Source organism: Toxorhynchites rutilus, chromosome 1 (genome assembly GCF_029784135.1).
Source record: "Toxorhynchites rutilus septentrionalis strain SRP chromosome 1, ASM2978413v1, whole genome shotgun sequence".
NCBI classification, from domain to species: Eukaryota; Metazoa; Arthropoda; class Insecta; order Diptera; family Culicidae; genus Toxorhynchites; species Toxorhynchites rutilus.
The window spans coordinates 74,892,311-74,905,603 of NC_073744.1; the positions used below are offsets into that span (position 1 = coordinate 74,892,311).

Consider the following 13,293-nt stretch of genomic DNA (forward strand, 5'->3'; position numbering starts at 1 on the left):
TGGACCGAGCTAGCCTTGGTCGACTTATGCCAATAAATAACTATACATTTCGGCCACCAATCTATTTCTAAACGTAGTCCCAAGCTTGTTCTAGGTATATGGTGTTCTCAGCGGTATAGTCTATGAATATAATAAAACAAATCGATATTCCGTTCTGTTGGTTCTTATTTCGTTTCGCGCAATTCTATTGGATTAGCGTTGGCTTTACCTTTTTTCGAACTCGAGATGAATCAGCCTATGGCTAAAACCCTTAAAGAAACATTTAGACTGGATTGTTTCTGCATCAGTTGACATTTCAATTATGTCACATTCAACATAGAGCACATAGAGAGGGTGTTTTAAGATATAAAAGTTTTTAATATTAAATTCAATTTTTGAGTGAGATTTTTTGACAGTGCATTTAAAAAGTTTTTTTTTCCCAAATAGTTCATTGATTTCCCAAAAATTTTGCAAACATCACATTTAAATCAGACATCTAGATTTTGAGTCACAATTAAAAAAAAGACCAAAGATGTTGAAAAATCCCGTTTAAAAAAATCAGTCGTAATTTAAATTGGTCTAATTATAATGAAAATTGTGATTTTGGGTAGCTTCCATTTTATATACCAGGGGTGGCCAAACGGTAGTCCGCGATCTACCGGTCGCCCGCGTAGGTATTCCTAGGCGCCCGCCGGCTAGTCTAGGGTAGTGTTACCTCCAAACACAATGGATTAAATATTCTTTCACCTTTTGCCGTGATCATTTTTTGATTCATTTATTTGTAAGGCTCAATCGCATAAGCTTTGCAAAACCGCTAATTCAAGATGTGTTTATACAAAATTTCAACTTAACTCTATGTTTAGTAAGATTCGTACAATTGCACCCGGTTTACTCGAGGTTATAGGGGCAACAATTTTTGTGGGACTGGATATGTTAAGGATATGGATATGAGGTATCGTTGTCTCAACCGAGGGTGATCATTTTGTAAGGTGTTTATGCTAACCTCAATAAAACATATTAGTTGTGAGAGTAGATATTTCTTCATTAAATTTTCCGTTTTAACATTTTTAATCAGATTGTTAGTTATTTTATATTTTGACATCCAGATGTTCGACCACGACTTATGATAAAGCCATACATTTTACTAGGAACAATTTCAACAATGATTTCTCCAGGCATATCATTTGTTAAACGAATAATTGAAAATGCTGGAAACATCCGGCATAACGTTTCGAAAATCAATAAATTTAAATTTGTGGAGAAAACTTCACCTTCGAAGACTGCGAATGCGACTTTTAATGAAGTATTCTTATTTTTATTTCAAAACCGTTCAAGTAATGTGAATTAATTGTGTAGATTTCTTTCAGGAAATATAATCATGAATAAAACAACAGTGATTAATGAAAAATTAGAAAAGTCTAAAATTAAATATTGGGTTCTATTATGTAATTATAGTTCAACAGAATTTTGCCCGTTAGCTTTTTCTGTTATAGATACAGTCGGGTGAAAGCATAATTTTTCGAGCACATGATGTTCGAGAAAAAACTCGATTCGATGAAGTTTGATCGATTTACAAAAAACGAAAATTTTTATAAGGATCGAATCGATTGTTTGATTCTATTTACATAATAGGGACCAATATTTCCGATAGCTTATACCTCTAGGAAAATGAGGAATGTTATAACCATCTTGGGAGTATTTTTATGGAAAACTCCAATCGCAGAAATGTTCATTGATTGATCTTCTAATCGATCCCGTTGAATTTACTTTTCACTAAAAAAAATCCTAGTACTTCTACCAAAACTCATTATAATATCAGATTATTTTCAGACACAAGAAAGACCTCCACCCCTCCTCTCCCCTTAGAGAGGGGGGAGGAGTGTCTATTCACCGTAGAAACGTTTTGTTCCCCCTAAAATCTTCACATGTCAAAATTGGCTCCATTTGCTTGATTAGTTTTCGAGTTATGCAGAAATTAGTTTTTCATTTGTATGACAGTCCACCCTAAGAAAAGGGGTGGAATGTCGAACGGAAATGTATGCTTCATTTGTATGGCAGCCCCCCTCCCCCCCTCAGAGAAACCATCGCATGCCAATTTGGTATTTTCTTGATAGGTTTTCGAGTCATGCAGAAATTTGTCTTTCATTTGTTTGGCAGAGTGCTCCGCCAGTGTGCTTCCGCTGAACGGAGCACTGCGCCGAAAAGTATGCACATCGCGCACATTATTTTCACGTCCATATAAAGAGAAACGAAACATGATTTCTGATGCAAAAAATAAGTTACCCTATCAATGGACGGTTTATTGTCTACCCATCGAGAACTCAACGAACAACGAACTTAGACATTGATCAAGTATGCTGTAAAGGTCCTCGCGTTAGTATTAGTAAATAGCGTGCAAAATAGTGCACACACGTTGCACGCTATTTTATACGTGTGAGTATTTTTCGTGTATGATACAAAATAATCTAGCTCACCTGTAGCGTCTGTCAAACGACGTTGAACTCGAACATCGATGCATGCACACTAGAGTGCCAATGGATGTATGAGAAAAAAGTGACCCTCGAATTTTCAAAGCGAACTTGATTAAAAAGGTTGATTCCCACGAAAAACTACCCTATGCAAAATATCAGCTCAATCGGACTGCATTTACTAGTGTTGCACAGCGGTCAAAGTTTGAGTTTTTTGAAAACCGGAAAATCACCCATGGGGGGAGTAAAGGAAATCGGGGTTTTCGAAAAAAAAATTGATGCCAAATGTCTTCAAATTGCATGAAACGCCGAGATCTACTGTCATCTCGAAAATTTTTTTTTGCCAAAAATCGACACTCTGGGACTTACACGTTTTCTCGGAATACGAGGCAAAACGTATGGTTTTGGATGCCAATGAAAATCGTCATATCGATTTTTCATACGGGATCCCCTAGGAAATGTTGATTTGCACGATAAAATACCCTCTGCAAAATATTGGCTCATACGAACTTGATTTACTATTGTCGCAGATCTCGAAATTTTAGTTTTTTGCAAATCGAAAAATCACCCAAGGAAAGGAAATCGGGGTTTTCAAAAAAAGTTCTTTGATGCCAAATGTCTTAGAATTGCATGAAACGTCGAGATTTACTGTTATTTCGAAAAAAAATTTTTGTCAGAAATTGACTTTTCGGCACTTAGTTGTTTTTTGTCTGAAAAGTCGATTTTTGACGAAATTTTTTTTTCTCGTTTCTTTTATTCAAAAACAAAAATTATCCATTCCATTGTTTCAAAACCAGAATCTCCTTCGAATCATTCGAGCAGACTAAAATGATGTTTCCCACCACTCCAACATTACTGCGAAACAATACTTGAAACAATACTCTTCTAGAATCTTTAGAAAAAAACAATTATATTTAGGTGCAACTTGAAAAATCTCGTATTTATTGCTATATTTTCAAAAAATCGGTAATACACCCAAACTAGCTTTGGCAGAAAACATGTCATGCTCTGTTACAGCTGAATTGCTAAATGAGTCTAATAAAATAAACTGTTGGGATAAAAAAAAGTCATCTTTGGCAGAAATGATGCCATTTAGTGTGCTGGAGAGTCAAATGCGCAAATAATGAACTGTTTTAAAAGCTTCGAAATGGTTTGTATGTATGCGTGCAGATGATCGAACGTCAATGGGGATCGAACCAAGGCCGGCTGGGATGCAAAGCTATTTGACACGACCATGCTATCCACATGGGTAATGATGCTTCAGCAGTTGTTCAGCAAATAAGTGATAATATTGCACCTGATAATAAAATGAAGTTGGGAAGTGTTTTCTAAGAGTAAAAAAGGAGCGCATGAAGGAGAACAATATCTATCTCGGCCGTGTCTGTGGCAAAGTATGCGGAAAGCTTATTTGTCTTTTGTTCCGCTCGCTCGTATTAATGTTATATTGCTGTACCATGTATATTATACAAATGCTTACCAGTATTTGTGAGTCATGACATTTTCTGTTATGTTATGTCTCATTTAATGTCATAAATCGGGATGTCAAAACATGAGCTAGAAATCAATTTTGGGTGTAGGAGATCGTAGCAAAACTGTTCGATGATGTGATTGGGACACGGTTTCTCGTTATAGACCACTGCATCGAACCTCAGAGCCTCAGTCAGTGAGAGAAGCAGTAAGCTTAGCTTTCAATAATTTTTTTTCGACGATTTTTTTTTAACAATATATGTAGAAACACGAATTTTGGACGTTTTTTTCCAGCTCTGAACAAATAAAACGAAGAATATTTTTGTTATTCATCGTATCATTCGTTCATTCATTTTTTGACAATACAACAAGACCTTCCCACCTTCTCCGTCATCCACTACGAGAGCACTCCTCTTTGGTCTATTATCACCATATTTCTAGATATGTGCGAGCGCAAGATGATGGAAGATGAGTTTTTTTTTCACTCAACACTTGGTCGCGCTAGAGTGTGGAAAGGGAGCGCACAAACTCTCTACGGTGCAGACATTCGGCGGTCAACGATTCGATAACACTGAAGAAATTCGTGACGCAGTTACATCGTACTTCAAAAAGTTGGACGCTACGCACTTCGCGCTCGGAATAGAAAAACTCGTGCAACGCTATGAAAAATGCCTCCAACGTTACGGCGATTATGTAGAAAAATAGAAAATGAAACGTAGATTACGAAAATAACCTTGTTTTTGTCCTAATTTCATTTTTCCGCGATTTCTGAGGCACTGAAACTTATTTTTTGAACGACCCTCGTATATATAGATATATTAGGGTGGCAATTATGTATGGAAAAAATTTCATCATCGAATTTCAAAAACCGACCATGTACATTTTGTTTATTGGCCCAAAATAATGACCTGTGCAAACTTTAAGCTCAATCGGACATGATTTAGGGGTGCCTCAAAGCGCTCAAAGTTTTGATTTTTCGATCCTCGAAAATCTTCCAACGAGAGAGTAAAGGAAATTTGGAAAATCGAAATTATGTTTTCGATGCCAAATGATTTAAAAATACATGAAACGTCGAGATCTGGTGTCATCCCGAAAAAAAAGTTTTGACCGAAAATCGACCTTTTGGGACTTAGCCTGAGAGCCAATAACTATCGAATTTAAAGAACCGACCATGTACATTTTGTTTATTAGCCCAAAAAATGACCTGTATGAAATTTCAGCTCAATCGGACATGATTTAGGGGTTAAAGCACAAAAGGTCGATTTTCGACCAAACATTTTTTTTCGAGATGGCACCAGATTTCGACGTTTCATGCATTTTCAAGTCATTTGACATCGAAAACAAAATTTCGATTTTCCAAATTTCCTTTACTCCCCCGTTGGAAGATTTTCGAGGATCAAAAAATCAAAACTTTGAGTGCTTTGAGGTACCCCTAAATCATGTCCGATTTAGCTGAGATTTGGCACAGGTCATTTTTTTTTGGGCCGACAATTTTCATCATCCTTGATTTATATCAAATGAAAACGAAAAAAAAACAATCAATTCCAGTCAAGCTCAAAGATTCATGTCCCAAATATACCTTCCTCCGGGCGGATCCCTAGACTAAATTAAACTGTAATACGGGAAAAAATCACTTTCTGGTGTTTAAAATTACCGTCCCTTTCACCACGAGCGGTTCATCGGCACAACCCTTCCACTGTTTGTGTTTTCCTCCCTTTTTAGACACCGCAAAAAGTTACACTCTGTCTTGACTTCTGAGCGTGCGGGCCATCCTGTGGGTGGTGGGAGTATGCCAATGCCCGGAGGACATCTTGTTTAGATGTGTATGATGCTTTCGAAATAGCTTACCCCTTCCCAGTGTTGTTTCTTCGGACCCAAGATCAATTGGGAGAACCTGGGGAAGGGGTGCCCAGTGGCAGGAAAAATAAACTTTCTCTCTGATTAAAATGAGAAATTTAAATTGAGATCGCTTTCTTTTTTTCTTCAAGAGTTGGCGTTGGTGAAGCCTTATGTTTATTTTTTCCATACAATACTTCGTCAGTAGAAGACGAAAAAGGATTGCAAATGCGGGAGTAGATTTTAAAGATTGATGTTTGGCACGTCCATTCGCTTCGATGTGGCACACGATTTATTCTGCGGTTCAGTAGAGGGAAAAATATACTTTTAGTGTTATTGTTTGGGATCGCTTTTCGCCAAAATGAACCAATCCACAAATCAACAAAATTCATGAGGAATTGTTTTTACGGGAGGGAAAATTAGTCAATCCGTATTCCGAGTATGCAACAAGTTTAAATAGTGGGATTTGCTTGATTCATCACATTGTCTACAAGTACAAGGTGTGTTAAAATCAACCCTTAACCTGTAAACACAATTTGTTTATTGTTTTCGGTAAGCTGAGATAAATATTATTATTGGGATTCATTGTCAAAAACAATGATTAAATAACGTGGCGTGATAATGCATATTTGTATGGAATGGAATGTTTGCATGCTACACTTTTGTTGGTAGGGCTGCAACATAGCATCATAATTTCGTAAGTGCCTAGACATTTTGTACTTCTGCTTAAGTAAGATCGACGTATAGATCAGGCCGTCGAGAATATCTGCAGCATACAACCGACCAAATATTTTGAGTAACGGGGCTCATTTGTATTACTTTGATGGTGTTATGACATTCCAGAGGATTCGACACCATCGTATTTTGGATAGATTAATTTGATTGGACCGAGTGACCAAATACTTCCATCAATATTTCACCAATGGAATGGATTTCGTCGAACTATTTGATTCCATTAGAAAAACAAACATGATTATGTAAGTCGGTTCCCATCCGCTAGTATCCTCGATCAATGAATGGAAAATCCTGTCGAAAACTATTTCCAAACTCATTGCTTTAATGGATGGCTCTGTCTTAATTAATGATGGATGTTTATCCGCAAACTTTATTCCTTAATGGACACCAAAAATAAACTTAATACTCGTCAAAGCGACCAAATGGACTCAAGTCAACACAAAAAAAAAAGGTAATCCAAACTCACCGAAGTAATTTGGCACCGCAACAAAGTCACTTACGGCAGAATAAAGCTATGGACAGCGCACAGATTGCCTTTGAACGTTTGCGACCGGATGTCAACTTTGTCATCACTCGGTACCGGAATGTGTTCGTGCGGAAAGAGCCCGGACGTGAGTGTTCATCCTTGGTGGGACGCCTACCGGAACGCATCTAAGCGGCGACGACACGATGAAACATCATCATAATTATTACTAATTTATCGGCTCAAGGGTCCTTGTTCCGATGCTAACTACACTGCAAGTATGGCATAGTCCTAATTGACTCACAAACCGCATATTGATGCCGGTGGCCGTCAGTTGAGGTAGATGCTTTCCAACGATCACATCGTTTTCGGGGAGGTGGCTAACACTGGTCTGCCCTAGGGGAGCAGTATAATTTATGAGTAGTTGAGGCGGCCAATCGCCATCACATCTCGACATGACCTGATGGACAATAAATGAATGAATATTGCACGATACCACTTGTGCTACTGCTACAGTATCTATCGTTTCCTGTGGTTTCAATGCCGGTTGGGTTGTCAAAGGATAACTTTAGCTAATCGATAGTTAGTGTTAACTTTTGCTTCAATTTTTCGTTTGCACGTAGCAATTGATAGGTCGTTCGGTCGTCCCATTTTCGGCATTATTTTTAAGTCCCACGGACGGGTTTAAAAATAATGCGCCACCCTGTGTGTGGTTTTGTGACATCAATAGCACGAATCCGGACCACCTTTGAAGAGCCGTGAACGAGGTTTTTGTGTTACCGACACCGAGAGTGGCCAATGTGCACTCTATTCGCAACAAAAAAGCCTAAAACCAGAGCAGATAAAAGGCTCGATTTTGATCAGTAGTGCTTTATTCACGAACAGGTGTATCCTCCCACATCGGGCACAGTTTGAACAGTTGATTTCATCCAAAGCCAACGTTATTGCACGAGCGCACTTGTTCACGGATCAAACGGAAAACATTATTGCTGTTAGCTTCTGAATCTGGTGATGTGATGATCGCACAGTTGCTGGCCTAATGAAAGAGACAATTTAATTTACGCGATATTCATCGTTGTTCCGAGTACTAATTCTTCGAATTAAAATTGTAGAAGTGAGAGAAGATATAACAAATATTGCGAGATAATTCGATTTACATTGCATAATTTGCTGAACGAACGAAGCCTCTTACATTTCAATCCATCAAAAATTACGTCGATTGCGCGGATATTTGTGTTCGTTTTGTTAATGTTTCTAGAAGGGGAAAAGCAGGTAAAATGAACACCCCGAGGAATATGCCCATTTATTACGTCCACATACCGCTATAATCCCCATTCTACGAAGAATATTATAGCTTAACTAATTGCTGTTTAAGTTAAAAAGCTTATATTACAAAAAATAAAAACAATACATTTTTTTATTGAAAGAAAAAAGGTGTAAAATCGAACAAAACTTGACGTAGAACTTAGAGATCAATTGCTGTTCAGATATACGTAAATTCAACACATTCAATACTCCAAATGGTGGCTTTAGAAAACCGTTTGTTATATGAACGGAACTCAATTTGAAACGGGTTGTAAGAGTTCTAGTGAAGCAGATTAGATATTGTATGACCGTTACCCAGCAAACATTAAATCGTTTAACTTTTATCGTATATGAAACGTATATAAAACGGGTTCGAATCGAAACCATATAATAGGTTGGGGAAAAAGTTATCCATTATTTTCTCGATAGCTGGCTTTACTGCCCATGTTTGCATAGGGGACGTAATCACCAACACCATTAGTGTTGGGAAACGCATTTTTGTTGTTTTAATGCCTACAAGCGTAACCATGCAAATTTCCAATGAAATAATATGTCCAGTTGAAAGATATTATCGGCAAAAAGAGGGCCCAGGAGATTTTGCGGATCAAAACATATTTTTTCCATTTCCATTTTCCAAAACGCTTGCGTCTATTTATGCGGACAATCAATCGTTTCAATGAACACATGTTCGCATAGTTAGTATTTACATTTTCGATAATAGTCAAAACGTCTCCATCGGTAGTTTCAGTTTTTTTTATCCCATTTATTTATTTAAGGCTCATTAGCATTTTAGCTGTAACAGAGCCGAATTATAATCGTGTACATGTCACATGGTTATCATATTTATAATTAGCACATTACACAGTTGCCGTTAGCCAGTATTCCTTCTATACCATTACATATGGTACATTCACACAGTAGCCATTTAGGCGTAAGAGTTTTCCTTCTGTTCTTCCATTATCCAGTTGGACCACCGGACAGCGGAGACAGTTGATTGATCATTGTAGAGTTATTTATAGAACAGCAGCCCGATGTGTCTTGCAGAGCAGAGTAGTTGTATGGATGAATCGATCTTATTTCGACCGTGGATCGATCTCCATCTCTGATGATTGTTGCGTGGACGTAGCTATTCTGTAACAACACAAAGATGGTCAATGAGGGTCCTGAGTTTTGAACTCACGATCGATCGCTTACTAAGCGAACGCGCAACCAATGTGGCTACGGAGACCCCCGGTAGTTTCAGTTGTTATCGGATAAAATCAAGAAGATTTGGAAGAAATTTAGTGAAATTGCTGGAAAAGGTGCTCTGGATTTGTTGCGAGTTGATAATACTTTTTTCCTGAATACGGATATGATAAGAGTGGGATCATCATATGGGATATGATAAGAGCAGCAGGTTCGTGTTTCTTTTTTATTAATTGAATTTGTAAAGGCAATCTGCAATGTTGGTAATTTTAGCAACATGATTTACCGATATCACGATCAGTCGCATAAAGATAATGGAGTGACTTACTCCAACGGTATGAGTAATTGCTGAGTAGGTGGAATAATTCGATGTCGAATCCGAGGAGTTATAATACTAAGAACCAATATTATTTTAGTTTTACTACTGATCTGATTGTTTGATTATCTACTTGAAGATTCAAATGCAGAAATTTAGGTAATTATAACATTAAAAACACAATTGCTTCTCTTTGTTCATCGCCGTGCAGTGTACAAAAAATAGTAATTATATGAGCAGTGTTTCAGTGGTTTGTTATCTTCATCTATTAGGAAAAAAAAACTAAGTAATAAGACACTATCGTGACAGGCATATTTGGACTCTACAAAGAATGTGATTCAAATATAGATTTAGCTTATAGCACATAATACTGAGAATTCTTAATTTTCGAGCGATGTATGAAAGCTGTATGGAACTACGTCTGTTATGCGGACAAACAGTGATTTTTCGGAAAGGTTTTTTCAAAATTGCTGAAATGTTTTCGAACAAAATAATGGGTGGGTTATATCTATGATATAACCGCAAGGTTCACGTAGGACTACCTTATCGTACCAATCATTTGTTTGTATTGATTGAATTTTTGATCGAATGAAACAATTCTCGAATTCAATTGAATTCAATATATTTACTTTATGAGTAAAAAGATTGTATAATTCCATGTAAGATCAATTCATCCATTGTGATAGATTATGTTCTTCGTTACAAGTAAATTTAATGACAGTCCTTCTACGTTTGGTATGATGCCTAGGACAAAATATGTGAACGGAAGAATTATCAAACGATTATTTCATTTTACGTTTCCTTCTGAAGTTTGCATCTCTCAAGTGTACGTACTTCTCGAACCGCGAATTTGCTTGATTTGATGAACTTCAGGCACTCAGTTTCGATTTTGACATTATACGTCGAACGCATATTGTTTAATCAATAGGCATCATCGCAGCAATTGGTTATCAACATCTTGCCTAATCATCAAATGGTATGCGTAGGAATTCAGTGAGCAGAAGACATGAAGGCGTATCCTTCAATGCAATCTTGAATAACCGAGCCAAAGCGTGATGTTCGTACCCGCTTTTGTAATCCGTGTTAGGAAAGCACTTTTCGGAGTGCAATAAAAAAACATGCGAGTGCAGAAGTACCTTCGGAAGACCGTTTTAAGGAAAAATATTCCAGTTTACACAAATGCAAGCGAGTACAAAAGTATTTGCAGTTTGCATTTATTTGCAGAGCCGATTTCCCCAAACATCTTGTTAGGCAAACACATTTCAGTCGGAACAAAAATGCCCCCGACTTGCATGAATTTGCAATGTCAATTTCCTCAGACACCTTAGTTCTAAAGTCTGTGTTGGGGAAACACATTTCAGTCGGAACAAAAAAGCCCCCGTATTAGGAATGCCAATTTCCCCACGCTCCATGTATTTGAAATCTGTGTTAGGGAAACACATTTCAGTCGAAAAAAAAATACCCCCGACTTTCATGTATTTGCAACTCTTCTTCTTCTTCTTTTTCTTTGTTTACGGAGACTTTAAATCTAATAATTCATTCGTCTCCGTTTGCAATTCCGATTTCCTCAAAGCTGCTTGGTTTTGATGGCTGTGTTAGGGAAACCGTAGATCGAGCCAATCAAAATGAGTCAGTTAGGGCGTTTAGATAACGCTTAACATTTTACAGTTATTCAATTGTTCATCTAATGACAAAATAACATTTTATTAATTGCGATAGAAGCGTAGAAACATTCCCTATCAATTGATGCATACATCTTTCCGATCCAGTAAGAAATGTTCAAGTTATAAGCATTCGGAATCTTTCATTTTTTCCTGCTTGTTCTGTGTTTAGGTTTTCATTTTACCCCCCATATACTCCGGTTAGACGTAGTCCCACGTCAAAAATGTTTGTTTGCATGTTAAGCAAACTTTTTTCATTGCGTAGAATGCAAAACGGTGAAAAAGTCGATTTTGTCCACCTCCATTTCGGATCACTTTGAAAACTCGATTTGGCATCGAGTCAGACAGCTTTTAAAGTGTTGCCATATTGATTATAGCCCAACACTCCTGAATCACTGCCTTGAGACTGGAAATGTTGTCAAATTGTCATCCGTTTGCATAGACCATTTCGGCCAAGATTCTCCATAGGTTCTCTATGGGATTGCAATCGACTGCAAGCAGGTCATTCAAGAAGCGGAATTTCCTTCTCGGCAAACCATGCCTTCGATTGCTTGGAAACGTGGATCTATGCATAATCCTGCTGAAAAAACGACATCCTCGGTAGCGTTATTCTCAATATGGCCAATCAAAACGTCCTCCAGTAATTGAAGAGTTCATTCGGGTGAAAATGAAACAAATGGGAAGCTTGATGTGATAGGAAACGGCTCCCCACACTGTCAAACTTCCGTCCCCAAAGTTTCGCTTCGATCTCACGGCATGCCGTTGACTTACATTGTACCAATAGCAACTGTAACAGTCTGGACCATCCAAATTGAACTTTTTTCGCCGGAAAATACAACATTTCTCTATTCTAGTTTCCATTCCATGTATTGCCGAAAATGAGATGGTTCTGCTTATGGGTGGCGGTCAGATTTGGCTTCCCTTGAAGTTTCTTCCATATGATGTTGGGTGACTCATTCAAGATGCGCGCAATATGCCTCTTCGTTACTGGAACAACCGATTCTGCCTTAATGTATGAGCAGGAGCTTTGCCGTTTCCTGGTTGCTTCGTGTCTTATTCGACCTTTAAGACGCAAAGTAACTTTGGTGTTCCCATTTGTTGGTCGTTATATCCCGTTTTTCTGGCACTATTTAAAGAAATTCCGTACCACTTTCTGAGATAGACCAATTTTTGTTACGATCGATTGAAGATCCCAATTTTTTTTTTTCAAAAAACACAAATTATGCGAAAACTCGATTTTTATACCCTGCGGCTAAACGTATGTCTCGGGAAAAAACGACGTTTGAATGTTTATATCCACCGATGCCGCCTTTTGTGTGTGTGATTGTGACGCACGTCCTTTCAATAAAAGTGACTTAAATACACTATCACTACAGCAAATAAGTATCCCGATAAAAAGAACATTCCCAGTTGTTTTGTGGGGTTTTAAATTAAAACGAATGTCTATCACTGTATTAGATGTAGTATTTGTAGTAAATAAATGAGTATTTTTTTCTCTACATCGAATATTTTCGATGGTTCAGATTTTTGGATGAGATGAGAAAGATTTTCGACCCCTCCGGTACAGATTAAAATATGGCAACTCTAATAGTAATAGGTATAAAAAACATCCTTTGGATGTTTGGAAACTTTTCTCAACTACTGGATTATTTGATCAAAAACTACTAACGTAATTTTGTAGAATTGTTTGTCAACAATTACTCTTTCAAGTAATTGACAAAATTTGTTTTTCTCTAGATAAAAACTGTCTTCGACAAAATTGTTACACATGATAGAGCGCTCATTTTTATGTTCTCAAAAATAGGGGAAAAAATGGCGATGAAATAAAAAATATAACTTTATTATATTTATGGATATAGGTAAACATAGTTTGACAAT

General features: G+C 37.3%; 1 protein-coding gene across 1 annotated transcript in view; it reads left to right on the plus strand.

Moving 5' to 3' along the window:
- Positions 1 to 13,293, plus strand: part of LOC129772754 (proteoglycan Cow) — a 421,514-nt gene that overhangs the window by 777 nt on the left and 407,444 nt on the right. The window lies entirely within an intron of this gene.